This window comes from Amblyomma mixtum, chromosome 8, assembly GCF_055824585.1.
Source record: "Amblyomma mixtum isolate Tamu chromosome 8, ASM5582458v1, whole genome shotgun sequence".
Classification (NCBI taxonomy): domain Eukaryota; kingdom Metazoa; phylum Arthropoda; class Arachnida; order Ixodida; family Ixodidae; genus Amblyomma; species Amblyomma mixtum.
Window position 1 is genome coordinate 148304658 of NC_143019.1, and position 27532 is coordinate 148332189.

Sequence of the window (27532 nt, forward strand, 5' to 3'; positions counted from 1 at the left end):
TAAGGCTATGAGAGACGCCGTAAGTGCAAGTTGAGGCCAAGAAGATGAACAAAAGCACCAAAAAAGAATGACACTTTCGTTTGCTTAGCCTCATTCTCTTTATGCTGTCAAGAGCTGAGGCACCGAGCACGAGAACAATTGCCCAGTTTAAAGTGCTGATGCCCCAGTTGCACACAGCAGTGAAGTGAAGGCACTGTTCTGGGAGTACTACACTCAGTTTTCCACCTCATGAAGCCTGCATACACAGATGATAGCAGACTCTCTATTGAAAAGCATACTACACGCTCGTGGTGACTCCCTAACAGTCTTGTAAACCCACCAAATAATACCGCATACATCTGCAACGTATGGCAACGAAACTCTGCAGCACCATTGTCGGTGTACTGAAAAAACTGCAAGAAGAACTTCCCTAATATTCAGCGCGCAGTTCAGAAGCGAACTGCTTTCACCCCGGTGCCCTCTCATCGACAGGCAGCTCTGACAAGAGCTGTTTATTCACGTACACACACACACACACACACACACACACACACACACACACACACACAGAGTATGTGTTTTTTTAATTAAAAATGTCTTAACAGACACATACACTCTAAATGTATGCAGAGCCTGACTGGCATATATTGAAATTATGGGGTGAAACATATGCCAGTGCAGAGCAGGCAATGAGGCATGGTGCAGCGCAGCACCTTGGATTCGTGTTAAGCATGTGTGTTTTTGGATTTATGGAGCATTAGAAACTAAGGCTATCCATGTGCCAAGCACAGGGTTGAAAAGTGGTTGCTGCGGTCAGAGACCATTAGCTTTTAATGTGCTGCAGTTTGTTTATGATATTTCCTTCTTTTAGGAACTTTACTCACTGTAAATCTGCTGTGGCAATCTTTGCTAACAGTAAATTAAGATTCAAACAGATTTTTTTATGTAGAAATTGTAAAATGCTTTTTTTTTTTACTTCTTTGGGCTTTCTGCATAAAAAAATGTCTTACCGTAACCAATTTTGCATTTAATTCACAAACAGGTTTTCCTTGTTTTATTAGCATGAAGTTATGTGGGTTGTGGTTCGTGGGGTTTAACATCCCAAAGCGACTCACGCTTTGAGGGACGCCGTAGTGGAGGTCTCGGGAATAATTTCGACCACCTGGGGTTCTTTACCGTGCACTGACATAGCACAGTACATGGGCCTCTAGAATTTAGCCTCCATCGAAATGCGACCGCTGCGACCAGTATGGAAACTGCGTCTTTCGGGTCACCAGCCGAGCACCATAGCCACTGAGCCACCACGGTGGCCTGAAGTTATGTGTAAGGCGCATACGTCTGATGTGAGGTGGCATAAGTTCAATAAAGCATTCTTTGGTTTCGACGTGACTTTGATTGGCCCGAGATTCTGCTTTACCAGGTGTACCTTATTGTTGATTGCATTATCTGAAGTGGTCCGCTATTTCTTTTGTAGCTTACTATCCACCAGCTTCAAGCAATCTATGCGGAATATTTACTTTTTCTAGTTTCTCGTCATATGCTCATGCAGCACTCCCTTCAGCTCTTTTGCTACTGCATATGCTGACTTGGCTCGGGACCCAGCATAATTTTATTGTTTTCCATGTGTTGTGGCTGTTGCTGTATGGTGCTTGGTATCTTCTAATAACAATTTTACTGAATTTTTTGGAGTGGAGTGCTTTCAGCAAGCTTAGAGAGTCAATGCAGTTTATGCTGCTCTCAATGTTCTCACCTGGAGTTGTTCGGTGTGCTTTAAAATTATGTGCAGACTGGGATTTTCATACTTAGTCTGCAAGAGAAATCTGTACCACTATCATAGCCATACCATATTGCCGCCATATTCTGCCCATCACACTTTTGTGCCTGCCGCAATGTCCTATATCTTGTCAATTCCAGTCCCTAATGTAACACCCTAAAATGGAGTCAAGTCTGTTGTTGTTAAAGTGTAGGAAAATATGTATGGTTGGTTGGTTTATGGGGTTTAACGTCCCAAAGCGACTAAGGCTATGAGAGACGCCGTAGTGGAGGGCTCCGGAAATTTCGACCACCGGGGGTCTTTAACGTGCACTGACATTGCACAGTACACGGGCCTCGAATTTCTCCTCCAAAGAAATTCAGCCGCCGCGGCCGGGATTGTATGCCTGCAGCAGCAATTGCTATATGTGCTATCTTAAGCTATCAAAAAAGGATGGGGGCAAAAATGTATGCAAATATGTACGTGAGACCAGGAATCAAACCTATATCCTGGTTCGTGCAACAGAATGGTTTTGCCGCTGCATTACCACACAGGCCCATTCACGTTTAAGGTTTCATTCAATTAGTTAAATGAAGCGGACATGGCAAGGAGACCAATGACAGAGAAGGTGAACACAGAAGAGCAAAAGTAGCGAGGAGAGCATTTGATGTCCATATAGCAATGACTGTATAAAGAAGCTACTTGCACCACTATGAAGTAGTGTGTCATTGCATACTAACGCTGAGCACAAAGCTTGAAATAGTGAAGCACTCTTCATGATGCTGCGTTGATGCATAAAAATCATTGTAATTAATATTGGTGAGGAATTTCTTCCAAATACCTATACTGCAATTATTCTTATACTTTTAACTGCTTTATGAAAATAATTAAGCGACCTCAATAATTTACTTTTGGAGGTGACTTGAAAGTTGCATTGACAAACACTTGAAATCAGAATTATTTTATTTAACATCATGACGATGTTGGGTGTGCCGACAAAAAGCCAATGGAAAAGCTTGATGAGGCTGACACACCCTACAGAGGCATTGCAGTCGTACATAACATGGCACTTTTGGAAAACAAAAGAAACAGAAATAACAAATCTGGTATTAGGTGTTAATCATTTTGGACTCCTTACTTAAATGCCATGGGAGAGTGCAGCTCAACATTTGACAACCATAATTTGTTGGTATCCTTGGTACATACCATTTTAATGTCGCTCACGTAGGGTATTTTTGTTCTCCGCATTGCAAGGCTGACAGCTTTAGCGTTGGACAATTAGTTTTATCAACACGGGCTTTATACTGCCGTAGAAGTAAAGTTTCAAACAGCTGTGGCAAACGTATAAGTCTAAGTTCATTGAAAATCGGTTCGGAGTGTTCTAGCCGAGGAGCATTCATTACATTTCGAAAAGCTTTCTTTTGAAGGAGATACAAGCGGTTAATATTCGTAAAAGACGTGGCACCCCATACCAAAAAGCAATAATTTACAACAGAAGAAAACAACGCACTGTACAACATTTTCTTAATCTTCGGCATGAAAGATTTCAGTCGACACAAAATACCGACAACATTTGAAAGCTTGTTCACCACCACATCAATGTGATCATTCCAGTTCAAGTTTTCATTAAAAATAGCACCAAAGCTTTTTACCGCAGGGACTGTTTCTATAAAGTGACTAACCGATCCTTAAATAGAGTGGTGGCATATTTGTCAACTTATTACAAGGCCTGAAAAGCACAGCCTTTGTTTTGGCAGTGTTTATATTTAATAAATTATTTTCGACCATTCTAGGAGCAACTGCAAACATTTTGTGCCTTGTTTTTCGAGATATGGCAACTGTGCAGCTCTAAAGTGGTGTCGTCAGCATAAATGACCAAAATTGGAAGTCTACTAATACAGACAATGTCGTTAACATAGAGAATAAACAGCAATGGCCCCAAGATACTACCTTGCAGTACATCTGAAACGATGTGCCTAATATCAGATAAGTCATTGTTTATTTTTACTTGTTGCAATCGAGAACTCAAGTAAGACTGAATTATGCCAAGAAACTGCCCGCAGAAACCCCAGTGCTTGAGCTTAGCTAGCATTATTTTGTGGTTGATGCGGCCGTGGCCTCGTGGCAGAGCACCCGCCTCGGCTTTGGGAGGTGGTAGGTTCAACCCCTGCTGCCGGCTGGGTACCCACCAGTTTTCTCAAAATGGGTGCAAGTCATGCCCCGGCCTGGTGCTCGGCTTCCTAGGGTTGCATTGCTTGGGAAAGGAGCCTGCGCCTTCAGATCCCGTCACTGTGGGCTTGAAGACAGGTACAAAGCAAACTTTGTCAAAGGCAGAGAACTTCGTCACATTCATGAGAAAAGGGCCACAAGTCGGGCTTCTACCACACGAGGCGGATTTAGGGTTGCTTGAAGGGGGAACATATCTCTGATCCGTCAAGGCAGCTGTGGCCTAGACCCTTTTACCACGCATCTCAGCCCACATGCGCTGAGCATCAGGCCAGGGGAAATCTTGTACCCATCAAAGAAACCGGTGGGAACCCGGCGGCACTGGGAATGGAACCCCGCAACTCCCGAATGTGATGCGGATGCTTTACCACAAGGCCACCGCTTCGGTGAAATGGGTGCATTCAGGATTTAACACTTGTCATCGTTGCGTTCATGGGCCCAGTGCCCAGGCAGCACTGCAATCCATCTGTTTCACATGGCTGCTCTGTGCACGTGCATCTCGCCTCCTTGAGCTGCTTCACAGGTTGGAAACAAACCTTCAGCGGTGCTAGTGCAGTTCATGTTAAAGACAAGCGCAGGCAACAGATAGTGGTTCTTGCCACTTTGCAGGCATAGTTGGCACCTTGTGGAATCAGACCGCGCCTGTGTCACCAACGTGCATTTGTTTTCAACAAATTTTTATGGGTGGCAACGAGTTTTCACGCCCTCCCAGTAAGGTGACACATCTCATGAAAAAGGAAGATTGTTTAAATGTGCATCTAAAGCCTGCTGCTGTCAGCTGCTTTGGCAGCAACCACATTATGAATGATTAGATATGTATGTTTGGCTGAAAACATCCCTTGCCTAGATGCTCTCATCTTAGCGCAGTCAGCTGGCATACATTACATGTGGCTTCAACAGAGCACACATGCTCATGCCTATAAAAGCGAGCAGGTGGCATGGAAAAGCACCACAGGTGCACCTACAAAATGCTTGCCCCTCTCGCTAGGCTGTGCTGCGGCACTGCAATCAACGCAGTAGGCTTCATCACAGGTTGCCTGTTAGGAATTGAAATATAATGCAACTACTTAGCTTCAAAGTGAACTCTGAACACACCCCTCAGCAGACCTTACACTACCTGCAACTCACATCTGGACATGTCAGTCCTCCTGTTATTGCATTTGTCATGAGCTGTTATGAGCCAAAATTTTATTTTGAGCTCGCAATGCTGAAATATTGCAGTTTTGTGTGTTTCCTATAACTTGTGCTGAAAGATGGGATAGCCACAGCTTTTAGTATGACAGCTTGCATGAGTACCCCATATGCCCTTTAACAAGGAAAGTTTTTGCTATCTGTAGTGTTCATAGTTTAGTCACGAAATAATAATACTGTTCACGAAGAATGTGCACTTCACGAGAATCAAGTGTGTGTTTAGTTAACACACACTTGATTCTCGTGAAGTGCGCATTCTTGAGGTTAGTACACTAACATTTATTTGGTCGAATGCATAGTGTGCCAGTGTTAGGAAAAACTACAGTGGGAAGGCACATATGCAACACAGACAGGTAACTCATTTCAACTTGTTTACTGAGTGGCAAAGATGTCAAAGCATACACGCTTATAAATTGGCGATAAACAACCAGAAGAGGTTTGTATTGCATACTGCGTGCCCACAGCACAGCAAAAATCCGACCCAGCCAAACAGCACGTTCTTCAGCACAAGGTGACCAAAGCATTTTGCGGTTCTCCAATTTGAAGTCGGTACCAATATCTCACCACAATGCACGTGCTAGGCACTTGAGCATGTCCTGACAATGTAACAACACCAAAATTTAATCCACCTCGACAATGGTCCACTAAACCTTATTTGGCGTCACAGCTTCCACTACGTGCCACCACATCACGACGGTAGTGTTTTGCGGTGGATATCTAATGAGGGATACAGAGAAGAGTAGGTCGTGATGAGAAGTCACCAAATACCAGAAGTAGAGCACACAACAGGTCTGCTACTGGAGGGTAAAAAATAAAGCAATGACAGACCAGCAGCGGCGGACTGTATCGCTGAAATCAACGTTTTTAGATCCAAAAACGTTGGCTGAAATCGCAATGCCTCCAGAAATACACAAAATCTATGCGATGAAGCGCCTGTAGAACGAAAGCATTTGCGGGGGCTGACTTCACACATTAAGAAGAAACGCCTCGTCATATTACAAAGGGAACTGCTAGAAATCGCTGCTGAGAGACTGCGAAGATGCAGCCAAGCAATGTGCCATTGAGCAATGCGCATAAAAATTTTTAAGAAATGCATCTTCCACCCTGGAGGCAGCCATCTTCGACCAACAGGCCAACCAACAAAGCAAGGTCTGCCCAATTTGGCGGAGTAATAACATAAGCAGTTTTGGAACAATTTTTTTATAAAAATGCACGCAAAGTAGTGCATCTTGTAAAATAAGTATAAAATAAAATAGTTCGCAAAATTGTAGAACAAATAGGTTACGATTAGTGCCAGTTTTCCATCGATCACGAAATTGGCGCGGCAGCAACATTGTGATTGCCATCAAGTCAGACGTTGTATTCAATCCAATCCAATCCGATCCGATCGTATAATCGTATTGGCGCTCTGCAGCCTCTGCAGTGTCGGTTTAAGTTCGCTGCAAAATTAATTTATTTCCTTCTTTATTGTTTCAAAGTTATACTATGGAAGTTAATGAAGCACTTACGCTTACCACGGTTTGACCCTCGGCGACTGCGATCAGCGAGTCGAGCTACGTAGGCTCGATGTGCCCCACACAGCGGACTCCATCCTCCATGCAGCGAAGAGCCCCGCCACAAGAGATGCCCTGAACGAAGCGTAGTTTTTCGCTTCGAACGGCATGTGAGCGTCATCGCCGGGACGCCACGACAGGTTTCTCGAAGCACAGTTCATGTCCAACTCAAGTGTACGCGTCTGGCGACAAGGCTGCGGCGATAACCAACCAGCGAAAAGGTAACCTGTCAGAAAACCCAACACAGCCGTGTGAAAATCTAAAGCATTAAATTTCCTGCAAACTGGGCAGCGTCCCTTATGATGTTAAACACTTAAAATATACGGTGCCTCTTCAACAATGGGTGCCAACTAAGTGCGACAGTCAGAACTTGCACGCCACAAATACGATGTTGAAGCACTAGCTGTGGCAGTCGTTTAGTCGCGGATAGGATGGAGACGAAGGAGTGGAAGCACTGGCCTTAAATAAGCTAATTTAAAGGTTGGATGTTGGGAGCTTCGTTCACAGTGGGGCGTACCAGTACCTTCGACTCTGGGCACAAGCGTACGGAAGGGCGCTGTTGCTTGCTACTGCGGATGTGCTTGATGGTTTGATTAATCCGTGATCCAGATATAGCTCGCACTGCAGGTTGTTTTTGTTGTTTCCCGCTCGTATATATATTGTGTCGTATAGTTTCAGTATACACGATTCTGCCATGGGCACACTGTCACGGATCTCCCCGAGAACGCTCGGGCCGAAAGAATGGACTAGGCGACAGTGTACCTACACAGACGCACATTTAATCCACTCTACGCGACACAAACCCTAGCACACAAAACTTACTAACAAAGCTAACACAAAACATAAAGACTACCACTACACATGACCCTGGAACAGCCAGTGTTTGGCGTATGTGCTCACGGTTCGGTGCTGCTGATGCATTGCATGGGTCCAATAAGTGGCATCTAGATAGCTGGAGTCGAGGCGGCGTTCGAAGTGCTCAGGCTGGCGTCGCTGGTGGCGGCGTTGGCGTCGTCGTACGAGCTCCTGGTCCAAGTGCTCGTGGAGGCGTTGCTGGCGATGTTCGCATGGAGGGCACCACCCGGATGGGTGGCAACAGTGCTGGAGGCCGTAGCAAGTGGTTCCATCAGCCGTTGACCCCCGGAACGAGCTTAGGAATGGCAGGTAGTCTACGGTGCGATGCCATAGAAGTCGAGATCACCGGAGCAGTAGCCGGTGTTGCTCCCTTCCAGCTAAGGTGTTCCTGACCCGCCGGAGCCTCCACTTCTCTGTTCTTCCCTCCCGTGCCACGTTATCCCTCGCACTTTTATAGCCTCGTCGTTGGTACACGTCATCCTTGCCTTCGTCGTCATCGTCTTCTCTTCTCCACCAATACCCGCCGCGGTGTCTCAGTGGTTATGGCGCTCGGCTGCTGACCCGAAAGACGCGGTTTCGATCACGGCTGCGGCGGTCGAATCTCGATGGAGGCAAAATTCTAGAGGCCCGTGTGCTGTGCGATGTCAGTGCACGTTAAAGAACCCCATGTGGTCGAAATTTCCGGAGCCCTTCACTACGGCGTGGCTTGAGTCGCTTTGGGACGTTAAACCCCAATAAATCAAATCAAATCAAATCTTCTCCACCAATCAACTCTTCCCACCTCACCGAATACTTCTTCATTTTCTTTATTCTGGGATTAATACACGTCATGCTTATCGTCATCCCGTTCTTTTTTTCCAGATTTTAGTTCATAGTTCTATTTCCAATTTCCTAATATATGTGACACACGCACAGGCACACTCAGACTGACGTAGCAGTTGACAGTCACTTTGCAGCTGGGACATTGTCTGCCACACTGCGACACAGCGAATAACTGCGCTTGGCCTTCTTTGATGGCCTGCCTGGTGGGACACGTTTCGAGCCTTTGTGCAGGCCAGGTCGTCTCCTTGCGATGCTTGTTGGCTGCACACTTATCTTGCCTCGGCACCTTGAAACCCTGCAGACTGCAGCTGACATGTTTATTAGTGCTGTGACAAAGCTCTGCTTGTTTGGAAGGCTTTTCAGTTTTTTCGCAAGTCTGGCTGTGTGCTTCATGCATGTCTGGTTGTTGTTAACTTCAGCCTTTAGGTGCCGAAAGGCGTCTATGAGGGCTTCAAAAGGGTCTTCCTCCAGTTCCTGAAACACACACAAAATAAACTAACAGTTTTTTGCTTAAAGGCTGCTGTTTGCCTACCCATGGGCTGATTGTTATAACCTGTTGCATGCAAAGAGGAAGCTGAGCTGTGTGATTCTGATACTTGTCAAAGATACTGGCATGACACAGTTTGTTAAGCTTTCTTCCATCGAAAAATGAGCGAAGTTTTGTGATGCATATGTGGTAGAAGTAACATATTATTCATAAACCTTCTTTATGGTGCCAGTAGCAACAGAATCATGGTTGCTAAGAGGCAGCGTGCCATTTGACGTGTGTAGGCTGTTGCTGCTGTGGGCAACAGAGAGGCATGTGAGAGGAGGATGATGAGCCATGCAGATGGTGCAAGCACATCGTCTGATCATGGGGTGGCTTCACAAACAGTGGCATCTGGGCCTCTCCACTAAATTTAAATTTACTTCCTCCATGGTCTAAAATATGCATGAACTGTTGTTAAGTCCGCTTGCTTTGGGGGGAAAATTTCATAATTAAGAATTTCTGCAGAATTCTTGTTAGTAACCACAATTTAGTTTTTTGTTATTGCAGACACCAATCGGAGCGAGAGAATGATAAAAATGTGATTGTTTTTTTTTTAATTCCCATGAAAGCCAGCCTATTGTTGCACAGTTTTGGTGATGCTGTGACATGCTAGACCTCTGCATATACATAAGCAAGTGAACGTGTCGAGCTTGGCGGCTGTAGTGGCAACGTGTTCACAGTCCTGTATAGGAAAAGTCATGATACTGTCATCTTTCGAAAGAAGCATTAATGGTAGTGACAAAAAGTTTCTAGTTTCGAACAATGCTCAACATCCATTCTTGGGTTTTTATCTTCTATGGTACCAGGCTTTACATTGATGAGTGAGGGAAGTCCGAGGCCAGACTAATGCACGGCTGTGCCTGGCTTGCATGCATGGTCACAACAGCATGTGTAGGATTGTGCACCATGGCAGACTTAGAGAGATAAATCAGTCACTGGGAGACATTGTGTCAAACAAGCACCATTCTTCAGGTGGAGGGAATACCAAGTATTACCTGATGGTGAACTACAACCAGCACATGCTATTTTACTGAAGGTACATTTGAAGTACAAGGGTTTTTTAGAAATAAACGTGTATTTATTTTGTGTGTTATGTTTCCTGCAAAATTTGCACATTTTTCTTTATGATTTCACAGAATTTTAAATTCTCCACCACAAAAAATGTACCGTATTTTCCGGTATATAAGATGCGGCTTTTTTTTCAAAAATCTTGCTGGTGCGTCCTATACAAGGGTGCGTCTTATATGCGAATTTTTCGTTTTTTTTCTTCCGAGTTCAGAGATTACTCGGGTTCATGCTCAAGCTTTTTTCACCGAAAAAATATCACTACCGGTAACGCGGTTGTAACACGGTTAATGCTTAAATACCGGAACCGCCTTGCGGAACTTTTTTTTAGGTGAACTTTATCATGAAACGGCAGGGATGACGTCTTCGGGAGCACAAACGTGCGGCTGTTTCGGAGGCCCCAAGCAAAAGTAATGAGAAATGCCAAAAGATGGCGACAATCGCACTTCTCGCCATTGTCAAGACAAGCCAAGACAAGATGTACTCATGGGGAGCTCATTCGTTTTTTCTTTCTTTTTTGCTAAAACATGGGCGGGTATGACGTGAGTGTTGCCTTTTTCAATCACTTAGCGTTGGTTAAGAATTTCTCACAGGTACGGTGCATATCGCGATGGTCACGCAAGCGGGTTTAATTAAGCCTCACTAGCCTAACTGGGTAAACTGGGGTGCGCCTTATACACTGGTGAGTCTTATATACGAACTTTTTCAATGACAGCTTGCATATATGGCGGGTGCGTCTTATACACCAGAAAATACGGTAGTCACTTGTCATCAATGACTATGGTTTATAATGACTCCAGCTAACATAGAGTTGCCGTAATTTGTCTTGCAAATGTATAGCGCCATAGCAAACCTGGTTCAGTGGTTGAGCACTGGAGGTTTCCCTACTTTCTGGAGGGCTGTACTGGGTAGTTGCAGCTGTTGAGGTGGAGGGAGTGTTCCAAGAACATCGGTGGGAGCCTCGCCGCACACAGCATTTTGCAGCGCTTGTGTCTTCTCATGGAGGCCTTCGAAGAAATCTATGCCGGGGCAGTTGTCTCCGAGCGCAAGCTTTCCAAGGTTGTAGCGACCTTCTCTAGTCAGCAGAGGTGCATTTGGGAAGATCCCACCAAACACTTTGTGCACGAGTGCCTGGTGTTTACACAATGCACCCTGCTGTCCAGAGCTGCAGGTGCACAGGCCGATGTCAGAGTACACCGTGTAAAACTTGCTCTCTGGACTGCCACTTGGGGCGACATAATGCCCATCTCCGTCACACCTGATGTTGTTTTCGGTACCTTCTGGCAGTTTCTTCAGAAGCCTCTCATATTGCAGCATGTGCCCAGTGAGTGGGCATGGTCAAGTATTCTGTGCAAGAAATACTTTTCCCACACAACTGAGAGGAACTCGGCTAGGGCCACAACATTAAATGCTTTAGTTCTATGCAGGATTATGTCTTTCAGGACCCTAATCGAGGCCTCTGAATAGTTGTTGGTGTTGTGGCCTCGTGTCTTTGCTGACAGTCAGAAGAGCAGCACCCATTCTTCTTCCTTCTCCAGTAGCGCTTCAGTGAGGGTGATGAAGCCCTCGTGCTTTTGGGAGCGAAGGTATTGCTTGGTGGCCTCTAGTGCCTCTCTACTATCAGCGTGCATGATCTGCAGGGTTGCCAGAAAAAGAAAAAAAGGAATAGCGCCGATCAGAAGCACTTAAACAGCCGCCGCGGTGGCTCAGTGGTTATGGTGCTCGGCTGCTGACCCAAAAGACGCGGGTTCGATCCCGGCCGCGGCGGCTAGAATTTCTTTGGAGGAGAAATTCTAGAGGCCCGTGTGCTGTGCGATGTCAGTGCACGTTAAAGCACCCCAGGTGGTCGAAATTTCCGGAGCCCTCCACTACGGCGTCCCTCATAGCCTTAGTCGCTTTGGGACTTTAAAACCCCATAAACCAAACCAAACCGAAGCACTTAAACACTAGCGTAGTACATAAAAAACTTCATATTTCAGTTATGAACCAAGTTATAAGTGCATTCCAAACATTTACATGCAGTCTAAGAGCTTAGCTTTATTATTAGTCACTGTCCAAAATTTTCATCACTGGTGCTGCCATCTCAAGAGCGGTTGCTGTATTGCAGTCCAGCAGCAGGAGGAAACACTAGTATAGCTTCAACGGGATAGTAAAAACTTCACTCAATTATGAACAAGAACAAAATTGCTACAATTATTCAAACGTACGTTGAGTTTGTCAATTTGGCCTACAGATCCCAGGAAGAACGAGCAGGTGCGTTAATTTTGGGCACACATTAGGAAAAGTTTCATGAAGGCCTTGGCAATGATTGAGCAAGCATTCATGCAGGATTGCAAGACCTCTAGAAACGCTGTTACCAAAATTCAACTTCTTGAATTGGTTACAAGCACGGCAGCAGATTTTAACTCTTGTTATGGGTCATTTTATTGCCATATTTGTGATCCAGATTCTGGCCACTCTTCAGAACTGGGAGGGAGTGCATTGACATCTGCATGGAGCCACATAGGGTTGTCATAAATGTACAAACTTTTTGTTCCAGGTCACTGCTGGGGCTACTTGGTGTTACACTTAGGACCCTGAGAGAAAGCAGCCATCTTCTCTGGGCAGAGTCCATACTTGCCGTGAATGGTGAGACAGGTGTAAAGTCAAGTGCATGTTCAGGACTTTCCTTGGCATCAGTGGGATTGTGTAAAAAAAAGCTGACACCAGAAGGACGAAGAATCAGTTCCACCTGCTACTGTGCCATTTTGCAGCACCTGGAGACATAACCCTAACAGGCCTACTGAATCATTTCAAGGCTCTCTTTTCCAGATTTGCTGGTTTTTATGGATAATTTGATGCCAGCCATCTGTTCAAGTTTTCCATTAATTCACAAATCATGAATACAATCTAGCCCACTTATAACGACTGCAGTTATAACTAACAGTTATTACAAATGAGGTAGAGCTACCGTCAAAAAATCTATTAGGGCTATGACATTGCATCTTAGATAAAACGAACAACCTTGGCTATATAACTCTGTTATAACTAACAAGGAGGCGCTGTAAGCTCTCTCCCACAGCCTCCCCGCTACTGTGATCTCCCAAAGAAAATGTAGCTGTCTCTCCCTCCCCCTTCCTCCCCCCAAATAAATAAATAAAAAAAGTGGATTTGAAACTTAAACTACCGGCCAGGTGTGCTCCAACAGGCTACAGGGTCAGTCAGTGCTTGCGTGCACGCCTGTTGGGTAAAGCATTTAAAGTGGAAACAGAAGCATGGTAAGCTCTAGACAGGGGCAGTGTTGGAAGCAAACTGCTGCACATGGCCGGTGCCTAGTCAATAACAGCGATTTGAGAAGCTTGAATACCAGTCACGAGGTATGCCTGCAAGGCATACCTCGTGACTGCGCGGCTGTCTCTGCGCGGCTGCCGCGTCCAGGCAATTCGTAGACAGCAGATAGCTTGTGTCACCCTTGTTTAGAGCTCTCGAACAGTGTGCGCCGTATGATTGAAAGTAGCAGCCATTGTTTTTTGGTAAGGTGCTATTTCCCATCTAGTTTATAGGCCTATTCGACTGTATTCTGGTGGAAAGATTGCTTCAAGACCCTAGTAGTCACGGCAAGCTATAGCTTTATTTGGAGCTTTATGCGTTACTTGAGAGCTTTACAGAAGGGTCGTGTATACTGTACATTATGAGTGCTCATGCGCTGCAGTAGCTTTGTCGCTGCACCCTGACAACGTTTTTGAGGATTGAAGACGAGGGCTTTCACCAGTTGCCGTGAGAGCCTCATTTACTAACGGTATTACCACGTCATTGAAACAGCTCGTCTGCTGCTTAGGGCTTGGCCACGAGCACATGACCGTTCTGGAGAGCTTAGAAAGCGGTTTGATAGGGTCTGCTTCGAAGAAACAGGCATGCACAGCAGACCTTTTAAAGAAATAACTTTCACTTTTCTCTGGCTGTATTTTTGAGCTGTAATGGGGCAAGTCCACTGACTACAAACTTTGGATTTAACGAACCCAATCCACATGACCGTCAAGGTCATTATAAGTGGGCTCGACTGTATACCGCTGTCTACGATCATGAGGTTATGTAGTACAGCTCCTTATCTGAACAGTATTATTGTCTCTCGCCACAGTTGCAAATGGTCTTTGTTATGCTTGCTTGTCGCTGATGCTTATGCTGCCGCTACTGTGCTGCATAAGTAGCCCCACAATTTTTTTATTGCATCTTTCATATGCTGAATTGAGAGGCAAAAGCTCTGCTGTGTTTGGCTGTACTTTTTGCAATTACTTAGTGTGTGTATGATGCCTACAAACTGAAACACAAGTGGTCAATGCATTGGCTGTGTCGTCATGCACTGGACATGCTATAGCACCCATTCTTCAACCAAATACCATAGGCCTGCACAGCATGCATGCACTATGCGACTTGTGAGACATCGTCCTGTGACGTAGTATCAGTGGCACAGTACCTGGCCTTGCCACCGCTGTGGCTCACCGGTTACGGCGCTTGGCTGCTGACCCAACCATCAGATGTGGGTTCGATCCCGGCCGCGGTGACCGAATTTAGATGGAGGCGAAATTCGAGAGGCCTGTGTACTGTGCAATGTTAGTGCATGTTAAAGAACCCCAGGTGGCCGAAATTTTCTGAGCCTTTCACTGTGGCATCCCTTATAGTCTGAGTCACTTTGGGACATTAAACCCCCATAAAACCGTAAAACTTTTTCTTCTGAATCATTCACTCACTGCTGTTTCTGTATGCATTCAAATTTTAGATTAATGATTATGAATAAATTCCATACCTTTTGAAAAATGGCCATCAATGACTTCCTTTCACTTGGGCTGACACCGTGCTTGGCAAGCGTCAGCCACCGCCACTCAGCCTGTGCCACATGAAAGTGGCATAGGAGCTGCCTGGCTTCTGGCCAGTTGTCAAGAATTGCTGCTTTCTCAGCAGCACTGTTGTCAGTCATGAAAGTCTCTGGTGCCTGCAGACAAGAAATAGCCGCATACTGACAGCTGTGCAACAGCTAAGTCATTCCCATGACAGATGTATGCGGGTGCCGGATAAGTTGATAACCTTGCTACATTACCCTGTGTTGCTATGATGATATTTTTCACTTCGGTTTTGATGGCATTACTGAAAGGGTCCTAACTCTGTGCATGCATAATCTATATCCAGCTTGATATTTAAATGTAGAGGTGACATTTACACAGTGTAGTTCACATGTCAGACACTCCAGCTCTACAGCTTGTTCATTTGTGGCTCAAATTTTAAATGAAATCGACTGCTACTGACCTGACAGGTTGGGCAAGCAGGAGTTTAGGCAGCATTGGTATGGGCTTGCATTAATTCAGATTTTTTTTTTATCAAACAAGGTGAAAAGTCCAAGATTTTGAGGTTTGCAGAGTGTCACACCTCCTCTTGCAGGAAACTGTTGAAGCTTAAAAGTTGTAGGCGTGGCTTGTAGCCAATGCTGATATTGTTAAGAAGTGCCTCTTGGAGCTTGCAGAAAGTACAGGCTGGAGCAGACCCATATTCTGAACCAATGTTGCCTAACTCATGTAATCTGCAGTTACCTGGCATTCTTTCAAACAACATGCAGTAAGTATGATTTGCAATTTTCCTGTGCCCACCTCGCAGCCTCCAAAGCAAAAGGGGTAGTTGTGCTTCAGGAGCTCGAAGCCAGCTGATTAGCCCTGAGTAGTCTGGCTGCTGTGCACAATGACTGCTATGGGTACAGCACCAGCTGATGTCGCTGTCAGCATAACTGTCACGCTGCTTCTTGTTGAGTCACATGACGCCGTGGAATCAACGAAGATGACTTCAGAGGATTATTCAAGCAGCTGGGCACGCCTCGTGATTGGAGTTACCAGGAGAACTGCCCAGCTTCCTGCCCCTCCCTCTGAGTGCACCTTCACATCAACCTCTGCATAAAAAGCGGGTTTTGATGGTTTAGTATGGCATAACATGAAAGCATAGTTTGTGTTGCAAAACAAATTATCGCCTTTATGAGACACTGAGAGCAAATTGAAGTTTTCCTGCATCAATGGATTACTGTTATGTGGACGAAGAGCATATTTTCAATGAAAACAAAATATTTTTGTGTGGTAGGAAGGACAATAAAATAAGAGATGGGTATTGTCAGGTGAGATTTTTTGTTCTATAGAACAGAGGGTTAGGTGCCTGAATAATCTAACTTTTTTATACCGCTACTAGCTGTCCACTTTCATCTCACCAAGAAAATAAGACAGCTAAATGTGCAAAATAAAACTAAAAGAACTCTCAACACATTGTCATCAGCACCGTTGCAAGTTTTTATCAAAGTGCTCCAAAAATACTCCACTGTTAACTCCTAATTTTTTTTTTTTTACCAAAAACATGCTTGTACTGTATGTTCTCTAAGTTTGGTGGCCATGCAATATTCCTTTCCAGTGCAAATATTTTTTAAAGTTACCATTTCCGTGGCCTCTGTTCAGGTGATGGCTGTATCACCTATAATCAAGACTGCATTTTTGGCATCAAAAACATTCCTCATGCATTAAAACTTTCTGGCCACTTCACTGACAAAATTTTCATGCTGTATTAGGTCATCCTAGCATTTTATGAAAGGACTCGTTTTCAGTTGGGCCTTCAGCCATGCAAGCCAGATATGCTTGTTCACATATTTATGCTCACTGCCTGCTAGGTGGATGTGCTACATTGTAGTTTTCTAATAATTGGCTGAAAAAGTTTAGGGCATATTGCTTTTGTAGTGCACAGAACAAATATTTGTCACTAACTTGTTGTGTTAAAGAAAGCTATCTCCTGACATTACAGGCCTGAATAAATTTTTGGCATTAAATAGATTGCTAAAGGTGCACTATGGTAGGCAACATTTTTGGCATCTTTGTGTAAACAAGGTGAGAGCTGGAAAATTTTTCTCTTCTTTATTAATAGGTGCTTTTAATTCCCAGCTGGGGTATTGCTATGCAGTATCTATGTGTCACAATCGAGAAAGCGATCATGCTTACTACAATGTTGCTGTTAATTGTCCACCCTCGTCAGTACATTCAGTAGGCTAATGAGACACATATTTGAACTTGTTTCACTTCTTCCAGGGCAGTAATAATGCATTTAGCTTTAAGTATGTGTCTGCTTACAACAACACAACTTGGCAAAAGTGACGACATTCTCTCCTGGTCTCATATGGTCTAATGTGTCCATAATTATTGATTCTCAATTCAGCTCTGCACTTGTGCTGATTGCGCCAGTTTGTGTTGAAGTGGCACAGAATAAGAGACTGCTGGAGGACATCACAACTCAGCCTGCTTTTAGTGACGAGAGACAAGAGGTCCTGCTGTATTGCTAGTTTAGCAGCATTGTGCATGGATGCTTCCCTGCTGTGGTGTGGTCACTGAGCAAAGCAACTAGACTGGAAACTCTTACAAAATCGGTTTAGCCTTCATACTGACATGGCTGCTTGTTAGCCACAGGGTGATATACAGAAAGGAACCCTTGTGGAGGGTCAGAAATAAACTTCCCGAAGCAGCAGCATTTTATTCCCACTGGCAAGTGGCATTCAAAGAAAAAAAAAAGGGGGGGGGGGGTTTCCTTTAACATGTTGTACAATGGTTTGTATCACTCACACTGAGGTATCTATTATCAGGACCTCGTCCTGTTTTTGCTTACCTTGTTCAGCATACTCAGGAATCTTCTCCTGCAGCCACCCCAGTGGTTCGGAAACTGTGTCGTAATGCTCCTGTCGCCAACTCTTGTACATATGGTAAACAGCCCTTTTGGTTGGGTTAAGTGCACCACTGGCAAGTTTCAGCAGGCTTCCAGTGTCACCTTCAACACACAGAGATGCTTCGTGAAGGCGTATCGCATCAGCCGGGGTAAGTCCATCGGCAAAGTACTGATGGAAAAGTTGTTTTGTGCCTTCACTGCATCGCAGAAGGCGAAGAGCAGCTGCACTTGCTGTTGCATGATTGTGCAGAGTGTGCAACTTGATCACTGCACACAGCGGGGGGTCTCTTCGCAGATATGCGTCATTCTTCTGCGTTTTATAGTTGACTTTTTTTTATCTTTATGTCGATCATTGCCTTGCAGTTTGTTGTTCACTTGGAGGATTTTTTGTTCTTGTTGAGGTGATGGAGGTGGCACCTCCAAACTTTGTGACACACCATTCTGCAAAGGACACATGTTCATCCCATAACACACCACTTTCTTCAATTTTCTAGTCTGCACACTAACGTTAGGTGTGCATATTTCGCTATCATTGTTAAAAACTGCATTGTTTAAGCTATTTTTGTATGTATCCTGCCACAGCGCTCTGACAATGCGTGTGACTTTCTCCAAACTTAAATTATAGTACACAAAAAACCAATCAAAAGAATATAACTACAAATCATTAATCATGTTTGAATTCTAGCCTGCGACAAATTTATGCTGATGGCCACGTTATAATTAACCTGTTTCTGAACAGTACTTTCGGTCCAGATAAGGTAGCTTTCCTGCATCGCATGTTAACCGTGATTTCGTGTCGCGAGAACTTACTTTGAACAAAAAGTACCTTGAAGTTATGGAATGCACCTCTTGAGATGCTATTCGACCAAGATGGGGAAATATTGTGGGAAAGGTAGCTTGTGGTTGTGAACTGCTATTTAGACCATATTTCGTCACTTCAAGCTTGCTTTCCTGTAAAGCTGCAGCTCGCCTACAAATGTGCAGTGTGTATGCAAACTACCTTGCGGTTCGATGCCCCCCACCACGGGAGGGGGGGGGGGGTGCAAGGTAGCACGTTTAGATTCTAGCTAACTGTTCAGGTTTGGATTGGACAGTTAACGTTGACTAAAATAATTTAAATTGCCTGGCAGTTTGTTATCTTAGAGGATTTTCATGAACTACTAAAGAGATTTTTTTTTAATGCGTTGCGAAACTGCAGAAAGCTTGGTCTCCTTGAGACCGCAGTGCTTGTAAATAAATAAATAAATAAATAGACCTACTTTTGACGTTTTCCCTCCTTTTGGGCGCTGCAGATCATGCATGATGTGCTCGCAGCAGCACTGTAACATTTCACCCACTCCGAGGCCCTTTCTTCGCTGGGAATGTCACTTCGCAAAACGACAGCGCCCGTTGTCGAAGCAGAAACATCCCGGAGGCATTGCCAACCGAAGCTAAGGTCTTCATCGGGAGGAGCATTCATTCATTCATTAATTAATTCATTCATTCATTCATTCATTCATTTTGAGTAGCAGGACAGATATTCATTTTTCCGGCCAACCTCTCTGCCTTTCCCGTCAATAAATCCTCCTCCTCTGCCTAAAAAAAAATTTCGTTTTGTGCATATGTATATGAACACAGTGGTTGGCTTATTGCAACGCAAAACACAGCGGTTACTTGTGCTAAATTTCTAGTATGGTTGGAAATTATTTGTCAGGTGGGCTATACCTGAGCGATTATGTGATTACATTGACACAGAAAAATAATGTTATGGTCGATGCATGAGCCCTGCCTGCACGAGTGCATCGAAAACATGCTACAAGGTACGTACTGCTTTCAGAAATGTTTACAGCGCTCCCGAGTGCACATGAACGTGAAAATATGAAACTTCATTTTCATTGGCATGTATTTTTAAAACAGCGGTACCCGGCAGTCAGCTTTGGCAGGAGGTACCGGGCGGGAGTGAGACGCATTTAGACAAAACTTGCAGGGATATTTTTCTCATTTCACACCCTACCTATCAAGGCGCTCGTTCGTTAGCAGTTGGCGAGTGCTTTGGAGAAAAGTTTACAGAGTATGTAACGTCATTTAGAAGCTATCTTTTTTTAAAAACGTCACGATGAATGTGGCGAATGCGGGCATGCTCCCAACAGGCGCCTCCGCCTGCAGGGTGTTGCACAAACTTCTCAAAGTCCGACGTGCTGCCAGTGCTGCCGCGTATGCCAGATTTACTCGCTAATGCGATCATTCTACACAGCTGTACACGAAAAGTTCACAAATGGTGCGGTCGAAAGCGAAACGCATACCGCAGCAGACGACAGAGACAGACGCTGTTCCGTAGCCAACTCTAGAACGCCCCCTATGATGTTTGCAAACACTGCCTGCTGTTCCCATCTTTGTTCTGAAAATGCCCTAGAAATAGTAAAAGTACCTTTTTTGTCAACAGAAAGCCCAACCTTGTGAATCACACCACAACGCGCGCGAGTTCCTTGCTGCTTTTCTTTTATTTTTCAACGCAGTAAAGGCGGCGCGACAAACGCAGCCGATGTAGGAAGTCGATTGCTGGGAGCAAGTTTTATTGCAGCAAAAACATTTTTTGAACAAAAGCTTTTTGGTTTACATATGATTCTAATACGTTTTAACATAATTCCAATACGTTTTAATAAACATATAGAATGTAACTTTTGTTTTCTTACTATTTATGTTTGAAGTGACGTAACCGGAACTTCCGCTGCTGCACTTTCGGGCGAACGGAAAGACGCTTCTGCGCTACATCGGAGCACGGACGTTCACTAAAAAGCACCGCTGGTTGGCAGTCTGGTAACTGTGGAGGGCCTATTTCCCAAGAGTCAGTGCTCAAAAGGGCCCACGGCAGCGGCGTCAGAGGAGGATGTCTTGCAGAGGCTGAGCGCCATAGAGGAAAAAAAACTAAGGAGGGAGCATGACGTCACGCGGCCAGCGTTCGCAAGCCGAGTGTTTTGAAGTCGTTTTCTCCCTCAGTTTTTCGCTCTCCGAGCCGGTCCTTTATGTTTTGATTCCGGTATGTTTTAGTGCGCGCGTATGCGCAACCCGCGGCGCGGGCGTCTACAGCAAGGAAGTTGATCTACAGTTAGTCTGCCGCGCTAATCGGCGCATGCGCGCGCGCAGCGGGGCTAGACTTTACCGCACGCTATCACGTGGTGCGATCACGGGGGACACACTCTTTTTTTTTTGCTATATCTTTACTTGTTAAGACTAGGCTTCAAGGTTGTCGCCGGACGCTCCCTCCTCAGTTTTTTTCCCTCCATGCTGAGCGCACTCTCTCCTAGTTTTCTTTCCTCCATGGAAAGAATCATGGAAAATAGGCCCTCACGTGACAAGGCAGCGGTAGCTCTTAGCCGGATTTCGGTTTCGGTTTCGCTCTCTCGCTCTACGAGCAACTGCGCGACCATCTGCTTGTGTTCACTGACGGCTCCGTGGTGAGCGCAAACTGCTCGCTCGCTGCAGCGGCCGCCATACACGAGCGACGCGTGCGCTGACTGCGGCGCCGTGGAGACCACATGCTCCTTCGCTGTGCCGCTTCTGCAGTGCCGCGTCGCGAGATGCTCGCGGCCTACAGGGCGCTGGGAATCATACCGGACAGTCTCGAAGCGCTCCCGTGGCCGCGTGGCAGTGCGCGCACCCGTGACAGAACAATGGTGAGCCTCTGTGCGTTCATCGAGCAGGCGGGCTTGACTTCCCGCTTGCTCTTCGCCAGGTAGACACGAACGCTCCGTGGGTGCTACCTCGGACGGTATACGCGGCCGCTAGTGCAGTGTGCCGCGCGCGCGATTAGTCGAGACAGGACGCTACGTGCGCGCGGCTATGTAGTACATACAGTTTACTTCTTTTTGTAAGTGATTGTGCGCAGTGGCCGGGAGAGCCCGCGCAGGGGCCGACGTAAAGCCGCCAGCACTCTATCTCGACAGCGAGAGTAATACTTCACTGCTGCATTTCACGTCGGAACCGCGTATTCGGCGCGACTTATGCCTCGAGAACAGCAGAGAACGGCGGGCCCATGGGTGAGCCGAAGTCCGCCTGCCCGAGAAACAGAATCGTGCGCAGCGCGCCGGAGCGCTCGTTAAACACGTCTGTCCGCCGCGAGCGCTCTGGAAGCCATTGCGCCCTTTTTTAGAGGCTAGTTTTCTTCGCCTTCTCTCGAGTTCTCCGCTTATAGCATGCGCTAAAATAAACGCTCCGTATGTGTATAACGACGAAAGGAATTCCTCTCCATTCTCTTTATGAACCACAGTTGAGCAGTGACGATCGAGGCCGCGGCCGCACCCTTTGATGAAAAGTTTACCTGCAGTTTTCTACAGTGCACACAAAAACTCGAGTGTAATCAACAGAAGTGTTGAGACGCGGAGCTTTCAGACAACCTCGAGCTCGGTACGCATTCCGCAAAAGCTGCAACACAGGCGCTGCGCTTCTGCGCTACATCGGAGCACGGACGTTCACTAAAAAACACCGCTGATTGGCAGTCTGGTAACTGTGGAGGGCCCATTTCCCAAGAGCCAGTGCGCAAAAGGACCCTCGGCAGCGGCGTCAGAGGAGGATGGCTTGCAGAGGCTGAGCGCACTCTCTCCTAGTTTTTTTTCCTCCATGAGCTGGACCGAGCCAAGATGGAAACCGGAAGTTGTGGGCGCGGTGTTGCCAGACCGCCAAGCAATTTCGCATATCGTCTATTGGTTCGAATTGGACGAGTTCAGCTTCCAATTGGAATGGTGTTCCAATTGGATGGTCCAAATGGACTATCCAATTGGACCATTTGGGTTTCCAATTGGTTCCAATTGGAATGGTGTTCCAATTGGATGGTCCAAATGGACTATCCAATTGGACCATTTGGATTTCCAATTGGTGAGCCCAATTGGTCTTACCCATTGCATCCAATTGGTCCGCCGAACCGCACCCAATTTATCCAATGAATGTTTGCATGTTTGACGAAAAAAGTAGAATATGGTACTTACAATAAGAGCTATCTGCAGCTTAGCCTAATAAATTGTACTCATCACCTACACCACCACTGGAGCTGAAATTAAATTAAATATCTGCGCTCAGTGCGCAAGAGCCACCGGCCCCAGCATGAGAGCCTAATAAATTGGGTATATAAGTTGGAGCAGCAGTGTGTTCTCTGGATGTACATATTGCGCTAATGTATGCTACAAGTGCCTGAATGTGCAGTGTTGCTTGTGTGTGATGCATGTGTTTCTGTTGGCTTTGATTTCCATAAAATCATGGTAATTTCAATTCCGTAGAAAAATGTTGATTGGTACTAGGCAGAGTGTCTCCCCGAAGTCCTCATAAATCAGTTTTCCTTTTGCACATTACAATGTGTTAAGTTGGAGAAATATTCATCCAAGATCCTAGAGCATATTATTCAAACGTTTAGCTACCTTTCTCAATGAACGTAACATATTTTGTGAATATTTTCTGGGTCAAATAACTGCCTGGCCTAATGGGTCCAATTGGCTAGTCCAGTTGGATCCAATTGGTCGTGGGCTAAAAACACAACTGGAACCAATTGGTTCCAATTGGGAAATCCAATTGGAAGCAATGGGAATGTCCGTTTAGTTCCAACTGGAATGTCCAATTGGTTCCAATGGTTTTTTCTTACTGGGATAACCACTGCTTTTATCACAAAAAACGAAACCGAAACCCACCACGTGCTCGGTGTAAGCTTTCGTAGAGCGCGCGACGATCCGGACGCCATGCCACGGCTGTTCGCAGTTTTATTTTTCACGGCGCTCCCTCATGTCAAAACACCAAAACAAAAACTGAAATCAAAAGAGCGGTTGTTTAGCCCACAAACTAGATGGCGCAGCACATCCCCGACGCTCCAAAATTAGCTTTTCTTCCACGGGCATTTGAATCGTTCATATGTGAACGATGGCTTATGGCACGGTAGCGAAAGGGTTAACTAGTGTATTTGCTTGTGGCAGCCTTGCTGCCATGGGAAGCATAAAAGGGGTTTCACACAGCTGTGCCCCTTCCTAAAGTCCCTGTATGAGCTTTTCTAAAAAAAAGCAAAGCTGATCTAGGGACTTTACCCCTTCCTAACCGATCACGTGTTGCTATGGTGTGTATGGCAAAATGTACACAGAAAGATGCGGCAGTTTTCACCTGTCACGGCTCCAAAAATATTTCCATTCTCAGTAAGGCTACCCACATTTCCTTGCTACCAATCTGTAAAAATCTTGTAGACTCAAAGCTTCACAGCTCTTCACGCAATCGGCAGACCACAACCAGGTGCAATATATTTTTTTCATAATCACTGTTTCAAATGTCAGTCTTGCGAGAACAAATAACTTGTTTATTGAACGGAATGAATCGACTGCCGTGCCACCCGCACGGGCGCCATGCTTGACGAGCCGGGAGCCGGGGAGCATGGAGAAAAAAAAACTAAGGAGGGAGCATGACGTCACGCGGCCAGCGTTCGCAAGCCGAGTGTTTTGAAGTCGTTTTCTCCCTCAGTTTTTCTCTCTCCGAGCCGGTCCTTTATGTTTTGATTCCGGTATGTTTTAGTGCGCGCGTATGCGCGACCCGCGGCGCGGGCGTCTACAGCAAGGAAGTTGATCTACAGTTAGTCTGCCGCGCTAATCGGCGCATGCGCGCGCGCAGCGGGGCTAGACTTTACTGCACGCTATCACGTGGTGCGATCACGGGGGGACACACTCTCTTTTTTTTGCTATATCTTTACTTGTTAAGACGAGGCTTCAAGGTTGTCGCCGGACGCTCCCTCCTCAGTTTTTTTTCCTCCATGCCGGGGAGAGACTGTGCTTCAAGAGCTTGCACTGGCGGGAAACGTAGGGGGGGGAACGATGCCGCCACGGTATGGTGTCGCCATCTCGTGGCGTATATTGTAACATCCTCCCTTTTGTGAGTCCACTACCCTACAACGTAGTCGTGGAGCCTCCTTGGTATTGCAGTACACTTCTTGGGCCGGGCAGGTGTTGAGGCTTCCCACGAAACACAAAAAGCGCTAATAGACGTCTAAAAAAAGTCTCGAAAAAAAAAAGCTTGACATCTAGAAGAAGTTTCATCTAAGCAGTTTTTTAGACTGAGACGTTTACTAGCCCTCTATTAGCTCTGCTAACGCTACGCTTGTATACGGCTAGAAAACTTCTGAGGTAGAACTTTTCTAGAATTTTTTTAGACGTTCCTTTTTTTTCCGAAATGGGTGCCCGTAATAGCTTACGCATTTCAAGAATGATTTTTAGTGCTGCCCTTAAACCCTCTAAAGCTTTAAAAATGTTATAGTTCATTTTCCTGGTATACACCACTCAAAAATGAACTCAAAGCTGATTTGCAATGGCCCGAACAATGAGCCCACATTACAAGGGATGTATGGCTGTAGTAATGAGGCATAAATGCATGTGCTAGCACACTTTTCAGTCACTGTGTTACTCTTTATTGAATCCAGTGCATACACCCACACAAAAAAAGAAAGGGACCAGGAAATTAATGTTAGAAGCCACGGAGGAGGTAGCTTCACTGGTTTGGCTGACATTACAACGGTAAGCACTTGGGTGGTGGGAAAGTGTCGAACAGCAACCAATTGTTAAATCAAAAATTCATTCGGCCCCGGGCCTTGTTCACAATGGATGCGTTGATGAGCAAGTTGCTGTGATGTGGATGGCACTGAAGAGCTCGCTAGGTGTTCCAAAAATCGCTTTTCTTGCAAGGAGGATGCCAACTAGACGGTAACAAGGGGAAGTCAAATCCAGCTCTGTTCAGCAGCCTGCAGAAGTGAAAAATATTAGAGTAACCAAAAGCACAGTCAGTCAGGTGCATGTAGAATGGCCAATGAGGAGTCGGAAGCAAATAAGACCAGGAAATGGCAAGTAGTGACAGCACCGGCAATAAAATAAGCTAATTAAAAACATAGATGCATATGATGTCACTGCAAGCGGCATTTCAGCAGAGTGCTACGGCTCACCATAAACTCAAGAAGTCAATCACTGTGGAGGCCTTCAACAGAAGCAAAATCCAAACAGCATGCATGGACACTGAAAGCCAAGCAGTCAATAGCAAGTGCACTGCCTTACTGTGATGCACACTGTACTCATAGAACCTCCTAAGCTGCATCTTGCAAACAGGCTTTCTCTTACCTGCAAGATGTGGCTTAATCAAAAGTGGTTGATGTTTGACATCTTGCACTGTCGCATGAAAACATAGCAGAGATGCCGCTGTCCTGGTAATGCCTGCATCACTTCAGTATACACCAGAGATGTGTTAAATCTTGGACCTTAACTTGACAGCCACACAGGGCACATCTGAAAGATAAGACAAATAAAAGTGTGTGTGTATAAGGTTCCTAACACTGCATTGCCAAAGAAGCCCTTTCTAATCTGTACGATGAAGCTCAAACAGTGGGCAAGAGATTACTTACACCACTGCACAAGAGCATTAGTCCAGATTCCCACCTCAGAACTGAAACAATCTCCAGGCCAAGTCGTCTGAACAACCAAGTACAAGGTGCTGCTATTAATTTGCGTGAAACTAGACCAGGTCCTTGCTCCTCCGGCCAACAGTTGGAGTTCTAAAGGACAAAAACATAATGGGGCTTGTGGAATGAACATTAGCAAAGAGCCTAGACCTATACAAGAAATCATGAAGTGAAAGAAAAGGTGTCAGCTGCAAAGCGTGCTTACCAAAACTTGAGAAGTTGAGCAGGCAAGGAGGTCCTCTGAAAACCACTGTTGAACAGCCTGTACCCAAAACGAAATGTACACAGTGAAGTAGGGACAACGCCAGCTGTGCACGGTGCAATGGTTTTCCAAAAAATAAAAGCTGCCATGCCTGCACAGAGCCGTAGTACTTCACTGCTCTGTCAAACAGCCTGCACACATACAGAGCAGCACCACTGAGTAAACTACCTTTGTGCCGGGGCTCTCAATCGCAATGAAATAAAAGCAATTGACGCAGTTAAGATAACCAAAGCCTTTATAACGCGAGTTTCACTGACGGCAATCACAGCAAGGAGAATTGGAGCGCACAGGTGGCCAGATCAGAGTCCCTGGCAAGAATAAAGCCCTGCCAGAATGCAAATAGAGCACAGACTTTAATCAATGTGTAGGAAAAAATTCTCGCCTTATCAACGTACGCTTAAACAAAGCTGATTGGTTTGAAGCTTTGTCACGTTCACCTTGTCATCGCCTTGGTAAAGAAAGCAAGTCGCATGCGAGAGCAGCCTAGCTGTATCCACTTAACAAAAGCTCAAATCCATGCAAATGCCCTGTTTTAATACTTTCAACGCTGCACTTTGGTATGTAAAACCCTGGCTGATACTGTTTTGTGATTTGTAAACCAAAGGTTCAATCAGGCGCGTTAGTGGCTTAGCCGGCAAAGCCGACGCTTTCACCACAGAAGAGAAATGGAAGGTTACTTACTTCTGCGGAAAACAAGGTTCACATCTCAGTGCAACACTGGTAGTAAACGATACCGCAGAAAAAGGGGAAAATGCAAACTGCAGCGGCCTGAAGTGCCAACAAGCGCGGAAAAAAGTGCGCAGCGAAACGTACTACAACGTGCGCAGCATCCGCTTCGCGCGGGTAGCATTCGCTAGCCTCTGCAACGCCAAATGACCAAATGAAGTACTAAATTTCTAAACGTAAAAATAAAGAAATCATCAAAGAACCAAAAAACAAATTGAATCTAATACTTTCATTTGAAACTAAGCACTTGCAGCTTCCACTAAGATTTTTTTCTGCTTTAAACGGTTAAAACCACTTTGGCAAATTATCCTGCATCGCCACCGTGCGGAGCGACACCAAGCAGCAAGCTGCGGCGTGACAGCGTGACTCAAGAAAGATTGACTCCAAGATACGCCGTCACGAAAAGATAGCGCGCGGGTGA

General features: G+C 45.5%; 2 long non-coding RNA genes and 1 pseudogene across 4 annotated transcripts; 1 reads left to right on the forward strand and 2 right to left on the reverse strand.

Moving 5' to 3' along the window:
* Positions 1-5411: 5411 nt before the first annotated feature.
* LOC149334761 (uncharacterized) lies at positions 5412-14771 on the forward strand. Its single transcript, XR_016284804.1, has 2 exons — positions 5412-6923; positions 12513-14771. It is a non-coding gene; the product is annotated as an uncharacterized LOC149334761 (long non-coding RNA).
* On the reverse strand, positions 8394-18315 carry LOC149334762 (uncharacterized; annotated as a pseudogene). The gene is made up of 5 exons (XR_016284803.1): positions 17627-18315; positions 15592-15884; positions 14757-14942; positions 10827-11607; positions 8394-8853 (listed from the first exon to the last, which is right to left on the reverse strand). The product of XR_016284803.1 is annotated as an uncharacterized LOC149334762 (transcript).
* A 7013-nt stretch (positions 18316-25328) lies between these two features.
* On the reverse strand, positions 25329-27060 carry LOC149334763 (uncharacterized). Of its 2 annotated transcripts, none has more exons than XR_016285022.1 (4): positions 26329-27060; positions 26101-26216; positions 25786-25950; positions 25329-25415 (listed from the first exon to the last, which is right to left on the reverse strand). It is a non-coding gene; the product is annotated as an uncharacterized LOC149334763 (long non-coding RNA). The 2 variants fall into 2 exon arrangements; XR_016285023.1 differs by having other exon boundaries at positions 26067-26216.
* Positions 27061-27532: the final 472 nt, after the last annotated feature.